We start from the raw sequence: 13,835 nt of genomic DNA, 5'->3' as shown, positions 1-13,835 counted from the left end.
CTGGGTGTCCTGGACTCTAAGGGTGACCCACCTTGAATGCCCAACTCCCATGCCTCGGGTGCTTCCTGGGCTCCTCCTCCTTCTCAACAGCCTGCTCAGCCTTCTCCGGTTGCACCCGCCCCACATCGAGCACAAACCCAGAATTCACTGCAGCTGCAGCTGCTGGTTCCCTCTCCCTGCCTTGTGTTTGACCCCTCAGGACAGAGATGTGTCCAAGTCCTGCTGCCTCCTTCCCTTCCATCCATCCGTGAGTATTGCCAGGCCTGGCTGAATCCCACAGAGTGACACAGGAGACAGTCATGCGTGAATTAAAGGTTATGGCACTTGCTGTTCTGTAGATCCATGCCACAAAAAGAATGGCCAAAACGTGAATGAACAGAGAAATTTCAGGGCCACATGTAAATTCTCTCTGAGCAAAATGTTTCAAAGCAAAAAAAAAAAAAAAAAAAAAAAGACAACTAACTTCATAATTTCCCTGTTTCCCAATTTTGTGATTTTGTATCCTGGAACGTGACTATAAAATTATCCTTAGAGTGTATGCTGTGCAGCTTCCTGTCATGCCAAATTCTCTTATAATGTGATTTTGCATTACTTTATCAAAGTCATTTTCATGTTTCTTCAAAGTAACTGATTAGTAGCCCAGTATCCTAGTTGAAAGAACATTGGCCTATGTCCTGGTCCATTCTCTTTGGAACATACCAGCTATTTGAACCATGCAAAGCATTAACCTGTGAGGGGCTCAATTTTCCCATCTGTGAAATGGGAGTAGCATTTCTCTGCCTGCCTGGGAAAATGCCAGGGGTGGGTGGCTTATGAATATATATACTTATATTTACATTTACATTTATATACATTTTGAAAAAAGTTAGTTTCTTTGACAGTTACTAAAGACTTTTAGGTTATTTGCAAATCTTTCTGAAAATCACCTTTATGTTATCATTTTATTACAGACCTCTTTGTGTAACAGGTTGAAAAGCATTATTGTCTCCATTTTATGGATTAAAAAACAGATTAAGAAAGAGTAAATATGAGCTTTTACCCAAGATATTGTTGATGAGCAGTAGGACCAGGGTGAGAACCTAGTTCTCCTACTTCCCTGGGCCAGACCTCTTTTATTCTCTTCATTCAGGACTTTCTTTAACCAGCTATAACACCTGTGTTCTCCCTTCATCTAATCTCTGGGCCAGGGCCAGAGCTGAAGCAGGTACTCAGGGGCCAGGCAGGAGGCGGAGATGCTGAACACTAGTGGAAAGGCAGGGCTGGGCTCTCCAGAGAAGTGGACCAAAGTTGAATTGCAGGGTGGAAGTAAAGTTCAGGTATCTAGCCAGAGATCAACTACCAAAAGAATAGTAATAAACTTCATAGTGGGTGAATACGACAGGCGAAACAGTATAAGCAGATGAGGATCAAACCGATTGCAGTTGACCAGCTGTCGTATACAGGAGTCAGATCAGGAGCAGAGTGGTCTAGATTAATTTTCTGGGAAGGGGTCTGTTTGTGCCCCTTTGAAATCTTGGGGCCTGACTCTGATGTTGTGCCCTCATTTATCTCAGAGGCTTTTCACTCATTTAGTCAGTGCATGCATCAACACATATTTACTATTTACTGTGGACCATGAGATGTTAAGTGCTAGAGACAACTGTGAATAAACATGTGTGGTTACTGTTTTCCTGAAGCACATAGTTTATTGCAGGGTTCTCCACCTGGACACTAGTGACATTTTGTTGTGAGGAATGTCCTGGGCATTATAGCTCACTGCATTATGTGGGACGTGAAAATCATAGTCACCCAGGATAAAGAACCACTAGTCTAAAATCAATAATGATTAACAATTACTGAACACTTACTAGGCGCCAAGCGCAATGTTCAGCACAACCAGCAAAAAGGCAGATAACCATGGAAACTCCTAAGCAGACTTCACTAAAACAACTCATCAGATTCTCCAAGGCTCTCCATTTCCTCCATGACCAACAAGGATGAACTCCAAGGCCACATGGAATCCTTACAGCCAAGGACTCTAGTTTGCCTATGCGTGCACTTCTGCTCCCACACGTTGAGTCATATGAAGAGTTCTTCTTAAGAAAATTAAGTGAAATGCTCTGGAAAGATATGATTAAAAAAAAACTTTCTGTCAATTAAATATGGCTCAGAACAATTGTAACAGATAGGAAAAATTGTAAAAAACTGGAATATATAAATTCTTGATATACCTTGAAGAACTCCAAACTGGAAATTATTGCCAATGCATTATGGATCAGATTAGGTAAGAAAAAAGATGTGAAGTATGGTTAGCCAAACAAAAAGCCTATGCTCTATGTAAAGATGTATAAATAAATACATAATTGTAAGTTTTAAGTTAAAAGACAATATTTAACATATGTATAGCATTTTATGATTCTCCATCTTAAGATGATCAGCTACTTTTCCCAGTTGCTTCAGATGAGTGGGATTCTCTTATATTACCCCCATTTTAGAGACAAAAAGTTAAAAGAGAGGTAACTTGCCTAGATGTACACATCTAGGGGATGGTGAGCCTAAAATGAAGTCAGAGTGTTTCTGGCCGTGGTTCAAGCTTTTGACCATGATGCAATATATTAACAACTCTCCCCTTCCCCGAATATGCTCTTGATATTATAATGAATGATTTCTGTTCAATCGAGGATATCATGGAGAAAGTTACTAGATGGTAAACTGGGAGGTATTTGCAAAGTCTAAAATCAACAAGGGTTCAGTATCTAGAATATTCAAGGAGGTGGCTCCGTTGTGCAATGGATAGCGCATTGGACTTCTAGAATATACAAAGAATTTCTTGAAACTAAAAAGAAACATTAAAGCAATCATAATGTAAAAATGGACAAAAAATGTAGCAGGCAATTTACAGAAGAGGAGTCCCTAAGACTAAAAAGCATATGAGAAATGATTGATAATTTTAGTAATCAGAGAAATTTGAAACAACAAAGAGATACCATTCTATGCCTGTTAGATGGACAGAAATGAATGGATAATGCCACAGAGAGGCAGAGATGGGAAGATACAGGAACCCCATGTGTTGCTGTTGAGAATGCAGTTGGCAGCAGCCCCTCCAGGGAGCAATCTGGCCCCACCTTAGGACCCACCAATTTCCCTCCTGATGTGCATCCCCAAGAAATCTTTACACAGCTTTATTAGGGGACACGTATGAAGATGTGTGGTAAAGCATTATGGAGTAGCCTGGGTCTTTCAAAAAACAGATGCCAAGGTGTGGATTAAATCAATTAAATGTACAAAGATTTTATGAGGGGATATGCCTTTGAGAGAAAATGGGGCGGGTTGGGAGGACCATCATACCACAATGCAAGTCTGATCCCAAGTGAAGGAGGGAGGAAGGACCATTGTTGGAAGTGTCCTAGACTGCCGTACAATCTAAGGAAGGTTCTCTGAGTTCACCAGGAAGTCTTCAAGCCAAAAATCAGCTTTGAAAGGAATCTCATGTCTCCCAGGAATGGGCCTGTCTTAACATCCTTGCTGCACTTAGTCACTGTCTGGAAGCAGCCCGTGGGATGGGTGACCTCGGGTGAAACACAGAGCTGGATTTCAGAGTACACCAGCTGGGGCCTTTGGTCAGTTACCCTTCCTGTGGCTACAGGTCTGGGAGGATCGTTCTCACAGATGCCGCACATTACCAGGAGTAGCAGAGAGAGGAAGGCAGCCTGTATGTCAATCATGGGGAGAGTGGATAGGTAATACGTAGTGGATACGCACAAGTGAGCCATTAGAAGCAAAGATGTGCACCTAACAGCATGAATATGTCTTAACAATGTGTAGAGTGAAAAAAAAAAGATCCAGAATTGAGATGTTCAATGCAATAATATTTACTAAGTTAAAAAATATATACATATAAAACAATATGCAAATATACACATACAAACCGAAAGATGGGTGCTTGGGTGGACTATAGGAGTGAAGAGTAAATATAAAGGAATACTCACTCCCCTAATGGCCTTACATGGGATCAATGAGGTTGAAGTGTTTTGAACTGAGTATGAGTAATTCAACTTCCTGACCCTGAGGACCTAAATAAGCAAACCAATATGGGGTTTACCATCTGCTCCCTAAAAAGACCTGAACATAGAAGCAGGCTCTTAGAACTTTTTAAGAGCAACTATAGAAGCAGTCTTCTGTTATAAAAACAGCAGCTTGCTGTACAGTAGTGTCTAGCTCATCCCTGGCCTTTTAAATTCAGCTCATCCTATCTGTGCCTCATGTGGCAAATACAGACCAGCAGCAGCAGCAGCACACAGCACCTGGGCTAGGAGCTGCCTCAGGCCACCTGCCTGATTCCTCTTTCTTGCTGGCTAATTTCTGGGTTTTCCATTCTTGTTCTGGTCCCTTGTTTTGTTTTGTTTTTCTTGTAATAGCTTTATTGAAATATAATTCACATGCCATACAATTCGCCTATTTAAAGTGTACAATTCAATACCTCTTAGTAAATTTAGAGTTGTGCAGCCACCACCACAATCAATTTTAGAATATTTTCATCACCCCAAAAAGAAACACTGCACTCCCTAGCCAACAACCCCTAGTCCTTCCTTGTGCCACCTCTCCCTCCACCACTCTAGGCGATCCCTAGTCTACTTTCTGTCTCAATAGATTTGCCTATTCTGGGAATTTCATATAAATGGAATTACACAATATGTAGTCCTCTGTTGACTGGCTTCTTTCATGTGGCATAATGTTTTCAAGATCCATCCATGTTCTATCAGTGCTTCATTCCTTTTTATTGCCAAATAATATTCCATTGTATGGATATACTAGATTTTGTTTATCATTTCTTCAGTCAGTGAACGTTTGGGTTATCTCCACTTTTCAATGGTTATGAATAATTCTTCTCTGATATTTGTGTATAAGTTATAATGTGGACACGTATTTTCCTTTCTCTTGGATGTACACCTAGGAATGGAATTGCTGGATCATCTAGTAACTATATTTAATCTATTGAGAGCTGTCATAATGCCATTCAAAGCAACTGCACCATTTTACATTCCCACCAGCAGTGTATGAAGCTTCTAGTTTTTCCATATCCTCTTCCACAGTTATCTGCCTTTTTCATTATGGTCCCCTAGTTCTTGCTGCTGGCTCCTCGCTCCCCTTAGGCTCTCTGACCTTAGTTGTCCTGCACATCCTTGGTTTCAGGGCTCTTCAAGTTTTCCTACAAAAGACATCTTCCATCACAGAGGCATAACTAGCTCTTGGCTTCCCCAACTAAGGAAAAGGGGTTGCAGTTAGTGAGATTTTCAGATTCTACCCCCACAATAAAAGTGTAGAGAAAGAGGAAAGTTGAATGTGACTGACAGTTGTCTTAGCCCTTTTCTTTCTCTTGTGCTCCAGTTGCTGGAATGACAAGCTGAGGGGTCCAGGAGGGGCTGACCTGGGGACAGCAGCTATTCTGGAATTCCAACCTGAGAGTGACGAGGATGACAGCATGACCAGTGCAATGACCAGTTTTGAGGCAGACTCTCATTTCCTTCAGAGATTTATTTTCTGCAAATGCAAAGATAAGGGAGAGGAGGGACAGCATTAGGCATGGTTATAATAAATCACAGTTTTTACTGACAGTAACTTATAATTGATAATGTTAATCATTCCTCTTATCAACAACTTCTCTTTTATGACTGGTTTATTTAGAAACAAATGTTGGCATTTGTCCCATTTCTATGTGTTCCAGGCTGAAGAGTCCTAGTTCAGGGTGAGAGAGATTTCAGGATTATCACAGCTAAAGAAGAAATGCTGTCAGCACAAAGAGAAAAACCATCAGAAAAGTCATGGGTTGTGTTTCTGTTTAACCCTTTCTGAAGCTAGGATCACTTAAGTAGATGTTTCTCCCTTGGAGAACTGACTTGGATTTGGATTTCTCAAACATATTTCAATTTCACCCTAGGAAAATAGGCCCAGTGAGTACACTTACCTGCAGTAATGATTCTATACACAGCAAAAGTCTTTACTTAACAACCATTTAGACTTGGAAATAGATTAAATCCATTAACTAGGCCAGTGTTTTCTCCCTTAGTGTGGTCATTAGCCAAATTGCTACCTTTAGTTGTAACACAGATAACCATGTTTAAAGATAACTGAGACCTACTGTTTTAGCATTTTTTATTTTACCAGGCATGACAAGGAAGTACGTTCTCAACCTGTTTAGTTTCATAGAATTTAAGTATAAACTTTTAAACGTCAACTCTCTTGAAGTGAAATTCACTTGCATTTAAGTGCACCCGTTTTAAGGGCATTGATTAATGAGTTATACATTTGTGTAACCACTACCATAATCAAAGATATAGAATATTTCCATAAACCTTTCCTCCTACCCTTTGCTGTCAATCCCCACCCACTTTCTGCCACCAGGCAAGCACTAATTTACTTTCCATCAGTAGATTTGTTTTGCCATTGTGTGAATTTAATATATATAGAACCCGAGTGCTTTTGAAATTCATCCATGTTGTTATATGTATCAGTTTGTTCATACCTTTTTGCTCAATAATTGCTCAGTAATATGGATATCCCTTACAATGGGAATGATAAAATTTATACCAGGAATAAAAGTTTGGCTAAACATTGAAAATCACCATATTACCGGAATAAAGGTAAAAACCAATTGACCATCTCAATGTATGAAGGAAGAAAAGATACTTGACAAAATTCAACACTCATGGTAAATACTCTCAGCAAACTAGTAACAGAAGGGAATGTCTAACCATGATAAAGGGATATACAGGAAGCATGAGCCTTAATGGTTATATTAGTTATCTATTGTGTAAAAAAATTACCCCAACACTGAGCAGCTTAAACAATAAATATTTATCATCTCATAATTTTGAGGGTTTGGAATTTGAGAGCAGTTTACCAGGGTGGTTCTGCTTGAGATTTTCTCATGAGGTTGCATTCAAGATATCAGTTGGGGGCACAGTCATCTGAAGACTTGACTACAGCTGGAGGATTTGCTTCCAAGATGGTTCATTCATGAAGCTGTTGGGATAAGGCCTCAGGTTCTTACTCACTGTTTGTTGAAAGCCTCAGGTCCTTACTGTATGGATCTCTTCATACGGCTTTTTGAGTGTTCTCATGGCTTGGCAGATAGCTTACCCCAGAGTGAGTGATTCAAGAGGAAGAGATGGCAGGGAGGAAGTCACAGTGCCTTTTATGACCTGGTTTTTTGGAAGTCACATACCATCATTTCCACCAGAGTCTATCCATTAGAAACGGTAGCTAACTATGGCCCATGTTCAAGGGGAAGGGTATTAGACTCCACTTTTTAAGGGAGAAGTATCAGAGAAATTGTAAGTATAGTAAAAAACAAGATACCTTCCCCTAGGAATATCAGGAACAAGGAAGGATAAGTTCAATGCGTTTATTCAGTATTGTCCTGGAAGTCCTAGCTGTTGCACTACAGCAAAAAAAGAAAACTGTATTTGAATCAGAAGGACAGAAGTAAAACTGTCTTAATTATAGATGGCATGTTTGTGAACAAAGAAGATCCTACAGATTCTACAAAAAAGCCACTAAAATAATAAATAAGTTCAGCAAAGTTGTAGGATACAAAGTCAATATGTAAAATGTAATTAAATTTTTATATACTGGCAACAATCAATGATGAAATGAAAATTTTAAAATGTCCTTTAAATAGTATTGAAAAACATGTAAAATACTTAGAGATAAGCTTAATAAAAGATCTGCAAGACATGTACACTAAAACTATGAAACATTGCTGAGAGAAAGTAAGACCTAAATAAATGGAGAGATATGTCATGTTCCTGGATTGGAAGACTCACTGTTACTCAGGTGTCATTTCTTTCTAAATTGGTCGATAGATTCAATGCAATTTCAGTGAAAATACTGATAGACATTTTGTAGAAATCAATTAACAGACTACAAAATTCATATGGAAATAACAAAGTATGTTGGATAACTAAAATAATTTTGAAAAAGAACAAAGTTGAAGGATTTGCACTACCTGATTTCAAGACTTATTATACATTTTGTTATTATAAGTCATCAAGATGATGTAGAATTGTCTTAGGGATGGACCTACAGAACAACGAAACAAAATGTAAAGCCCAGAAATAGGCATTTTATCTATATATATAAAATGTGTATATATATATATGTGTGTACATAATATGTCTATCTCTGCAGATTCAATTGAGTATATATATAGTCAGTCATCCCTGGGTATTTGCGGGATTGGTTCCAAGACCACCCACGGATACCAAAATCCACGGATTGAAAATATTTTTTAAAAATTCCAGAAGGTTCCAAAAAACAAAACTTAAATATGCTGCACTTTGGTAACAATTTACATAGCATTTACAACAATTTACATAGCATTTACATTGTATTAGGTATTATAAATAATCTAGAGATGATTTAAAGTATATGGGAAGATTTAGTTTATATGCAAATACTATACTATTTTATATAAAGGCCTTGAACATCTGTGGATTTTGGTTTCTGAGATGGGGTTCTGGAACCAACTCCCAATGGACCAAGGGACCACTGTATAGTCAGTTGATTCTTGACAAAAGCGCCAAATGATTTTAATGAGGAAAGCTTTTCAGCAAATGGTGCTGGGACAACATATATGTATAAGGAAAAAATTAATCTTGACTTCACACTGTACATAAAAACTAATTCAAAATAAAACATAGATCTAAATGTTAAAGTTAAAGCTAACATATTTTGAATAAAGATATTGGAGAAGATCTTTGAAAACTTGGAGTAGGTGAAAATTACATAGGCTACAAAAAGTACCAACCATAAAAAAATGGATATGTTGGACTTCATTAAAATTAAAATCCTCTGTTCTTTAAGTATAAATGTAACCAAGAGAATAGCAGGGATCAGGGTGGAGAAGGCTGTGTGTACACCAAATCCTTGGTGGGTGAAGGGCAGTGGCCAGGCAGTCAGGAAATGACAGTGATGGGGTGAAGGTTGTATGACTGAGTGCTAGGATTCTCAGACGGTGGAGCACCTTCTTCCTATCAGAAGAGCAAGAACATAGACCTCACCTGCTGACTCTGATGTTTGTACAGCCTGAAAAGATGATGTCCTGGGGTGGGACAGGGAATCAAGGAGAGGAGGTAGATCCCAGTTAAGGCAGGTGGTGGAGGGAAATGCCCAGGAAGTGATTCAGGCTGTAGGGATGTGTTGATCACAAAATATAACTTCTGGGGACTTAGTAGAAGGGTTTGGGAAGAAAGTGAGACCGGGTAGGAAGAAGTATTTAGGACAGAGGGCAGAAGAGACGTGTTTTAGACCACAGCTGTAAGAAAACAAGGACTAAAGGCCGGGAAAATTTAGTCCTCTCATACTCCTAGAGCAGTTGCCTTCAAACTTTTTTGGTTGAATACACAAAATAATTTTGAAAAAGCCCTTTACTTTTTTTTTTTTGCTTTTATTTAAAACATACACACATTTTAAGTGTATGGCTCAGTGAATTTTTCCATAATTATACACTTATGTTAACACCACCAAGGTCAAGATGTAGAAGATTTCCACACTTTGGCAGGCTCGCTTATGCTCCCTTTTTGATGATACCTGCCCTCTCTTGCCCATAGGTAACCTCTATTCTGGCTTCTATCACCCTCCTCTCACATTTTTAAGTTAACATGTAAATTTTTCTATTATAAGTCTAAATAATTGCCAAGGATGTCATTTCTGGTATGTCATATATTGTACCTTGGCCTGCAGATTTAGCCAATTTAGCTTATGGAAATGTCTGCTGTATAACTGAAGTGGCAAAGTCAGTCCTCATTGTCAAACCCATTAGCCAGATTGAATTTTCAGTCAGAAAAAGTCTGACTTCATTTGTCACTTCATATAAATGTGTTCATATGTATCCCTGTGATCAATTTATCTTGCTTTTGATTTCTAATCCTAAGACATATAGATAGGTACATAAGGTTCAGAGACTCACCAGCGGTTTGTCACCTGTGTGAAACAAGGCACTGCTGCTTTAGTGTTTTTACGATGCTCTTTTGCTTTGCAGCCAGGGAAAGGTCTCATAGATGCTTCTCTCAGAAGAGAGACGTACACTCCAATTGTCCATTGTTGGGTGCCTTGGAAGTTTTTATACCTGGGAATGTATATTTGGGATTTGGGAAAAGGGTCATGTGAAAGGGAGATGGGAAAGGAGAACTGGCAGACCATGGAAGACCAAATTTAGGAAAGAGTACAAATGGAATTGAAAGTAATTAACCACTCAGCTTAGAACAGTCGGTGCCTGCTCACCACTGGGAAGTCCCTTTAGGGTGGGGTTTCTCAATCGTGGCACTGTTGACATTTTGGGTCCTTTTATTCTTTGTTTGGGGGGGGGGCTGTCTTGTGCATTGTAGGATATTTATCAACATCCTTGACCTCTGCTTATTAAATGCCAGTAGCAACCCCCTTACCTCAGTTGTGACATCCAAAAATATCTCCAGACATTGCTGAGTGTTCCCTGGGGGGCAAAATTGCTGCTGGTTGAAACCCACTGCCCTGGCGTTACTTCAGTTTGAGGACTGCTGTCCTGGAAGACAGTAACTTCACAGAACTTACCTACAATCTATAAAAGGGTCCCACGGTTGCAGTGCGAGAACCAGTTTTCTTCCTCTTTTGGTCTGCAGAAGTGAAAATGGAATCTCATTTCTCAATAATCTGGATGACAGCAGGAGCAGGGAGCTGAGGAACATGGACCAAGTGGTCCTTCTTGCAAGGGTGAGCAGAGGGGGTGGGCAGTGGTCTTCACCCTTGCTTCTAGCCTTCAGCACTAGGGAGAGAGTGTGAACCATCTATAAATGTGGTCTGATGACATCACTGGAGACACTCATTAGAGACCCCAAGAAATAGCTGAGTAAAATTTTGGAAAGCTAGGGATCTTTTAACAACAGAGAAGGGCAAATGTTAGAAAAATTCTTTTTTTAATTTTTTACTCTTATACTATGTTTTAAACCCCATTCAAGTGTGGTTTAGGGCAGTACTGCACGAGGTGCAGATCCATGAACAGTTTGTTACTGGTCCCTAACTAGAGAAGGGGTCTGTGCCAAGATATGAATCAACACACTGCTTCCTTCATTGAGAGTATCTTGCTATGAAAAAATGTCAGCTGAATTTAGTGCTTAATGACTTTAGTGCATAGTGACAAAGTTTATTTACATTCTGGCTCCAGTTCCTTAACTTGTCACGGCAGCAGCCCTCACTAGAGTAGCTAGGAAAATGAACTAAGGGTATTTAGAGGGTCAGGAAATCAATTCTGGGGACTTGGAACCTTTGTTAAAAAAAATCTAATAAAATAGAAAGGTATCAGAGTACACGGTACTTAGAATAAGTATTGTTCAATGAAAGCTTTCAGTTATATATGTGTAAGTATACAAACACACATGTATACTAGGTCACAATGTAAAAATGTATTTCTAACTGTGGATATTGGTCAGAAAAGTTTGAAAAGCACTGATCTTGGGAAACCTGAAAGCACAGCTATACTGATTCCAGGCGGGATCGTGGCCCATTATGATTCCTGGATCTTTTTTAGTTACACATCAGCAGCAGATACTGCCAGTGTTCGACCCATATTCCTCAGTCTACCCTGGAGTCACCTTCGGACAGTACCTGTACACACTTGGTTCTTGCATCTCTCTGCCTCAGGGTGTTCTCTGGCTGAGACAGTGGGCTTGGCCCTCCTGAAGGAAGGGCAGGCCAAAAGTGCTCAGGAGTGAATGTCAGGAGTGAACTTCAGTGGGGATGGGAACTGGTGGATGAAATTCCAGCTTCCTCATTTTTCAGTGGGACAACGCTAAAGTATTGTTCATTGTTTCTAAGAGGGTTAGAACACAGACTGGAAAGAGGAAACTGAGGTTCAGATGAATTAAATGACGTCTCCAAGTTCGCATGTGCTAATAACACTTGAAGTCAGGGACATTTTATTTCAATGTCCACAATGCTCTAACTGTGTTATAGATATATTTTCCCCAGGGTACAGCCCCCTGACAATTATTGACCTTCTAACAATCCAAGTTACCCTGTCTTGTTTTCTGGGCCAGTCCTTACCCCATGCCATTCATTTCACCTTATATCCTTCCCTTGAACTGCTCTGTATGAGAGGCACCAACTCCTGCAGGCTGCATTTCCCTGGCTCCCGTGTCAGCTGGCCTCGTCCTGAGTTCAGGTAATGGGAGGCACTGGCAGGCAAGTGGAGAGGGGGAGAGAAAAGCCAGGGTATTTGTCCCTCTCTCTCCATCCTGGGTTGCAGCTCCAGCAAAGCTATACCTTCACCTGTAGCTACTCAAGCATCCAATATCTCCATCTTCCCCCACTGACTGACCTCTGGGCTGTGGTAATGCTGATTCTTCCTTCTCTGTGCTAGAAGTGGCAGCTCTTTCTGCTTTTTTCAACCTCTGGATTTTTTCACAGTCTTCTGTTTGGCATCTCAGCATTTTCGTGACCTGTGAAACCAATTCCTGGATTGATTTCCTTTGTTTTAAATCTTAGACATGGTTTCTGCTTTCCCAGTTGGAACCAACTGATATACTTCCTAATCTTACATTTCACAGACTGATGATGTGTCCTCTGATGAGCAACATACATCATACAGGAGCATGTTAATTGATTAAATGATATTCAGCTCAGAATCAGCCCTGAGATTTCTTGTCTGAGTTTGTCTGTTATTAACAGGGTCCTTTTTTTTTCCCTCTCCAGTCTCAGTTTCCAGATAGCAAGTATGCCAGTATTCTAGCCTGGATTCCTTAGAAAATAGACTCTGAGGCAAGGATTAAGAGATGATGCTTTTGGAAAGTGCAAAGCCAAGGCAGCAAGAGTGAGGAAAAAGGGAAGTTAAACAGGGAAGGATGGGAAGCAATGCAAAGTCTGTCTTTGTTTGTTTCTTTTTTTCTTTCTTTCGAGAGGGGGAGGTAATTAGGTTTATTTATTAATTTTTATTTATCTATTTTTAATGGAGGTCCTGGGGATTGAACCCAGGACCTCGTACATCCTAAGCATGCACTCTACCACTGAGCTGTACTCTCCCCCAAAAGTCACTGTTTCTTGACAAAGCCACAGAAGACCTAGCAGGTCACTTAACAGGTACATTGGCTCAGCCACTGGATGTCTCAGGACAAGCTGGTATGGAGAAAGAATGCCCCAGAGTCATTCATCCAACGGAAGGAGGAAGGGAAATTTAATTGCCTGGCACCTTCAGTTTCCCATGTCCCCGTTTGTCCAAGTTTGCCTCTTATGGAATTAAAACCTCCACATATCTAGCTTACAACATCTGACCCCCCCAGCAGTCACTCAGGAAGCCGGAATCCGTGCTCTGCAGCTGGTTTATCGCCTGAGTGCAGAAGGGGCTGAAGAAGCCAGACACCAGCAGGAGCTGCCTGCACAGAATTGGCCATCTATGGTGGAGGCTGTGAGCTTGAGAGGCAGATTGGGTGGAAAGAACCTGAGGAGGCACATATTATGGACTGAATCATTGCTCCCCCAAATTTGTGTGTTGAAGTCCCAATTCCCCAGTACCTCAGGTTATGACTCTATTTGGAGATAGGGCCTCTAAAGACATGATTAAGTTAAAATGAGGCTATTGAGTGGGCCTAATCCAATCTGACTGATGTCCTTACAATAAGAGGAAATTTGGCCAGAGAAAGAGACACCTGGGATACATGTGCACAGAGGAAAGGCCATGTACAATGAGATGGCAAACCACCTGCAAACCAAGGAGAGAGAAACCAAAACTGCTGCCACCTTGGTCTTGGATTTCTAGCTCTAGAACTGTGAGAAAATAAATTTTTTTTTTACATGATCGTTGGAGAAATTTTATAACAGCAAACTAA

The sequence above is a fragment of the Camelus dromedarius genome, chromosome 3, assembly GCF_036321535.1.
Source record: "Camelus dromedarius isolate mCamDro1 chromosome 3, mCamDro1.pat, whole genome shotgun sequence".
NCBI classification, from domain to species: Eukaryota; Metazoa; Chordata; class Mammalia; order Artiodactyla; family Camelidae; genus Camelus; species Camelus dromedarius.
Note: the sequence above shows the minus strand (reverse complement) of the source record.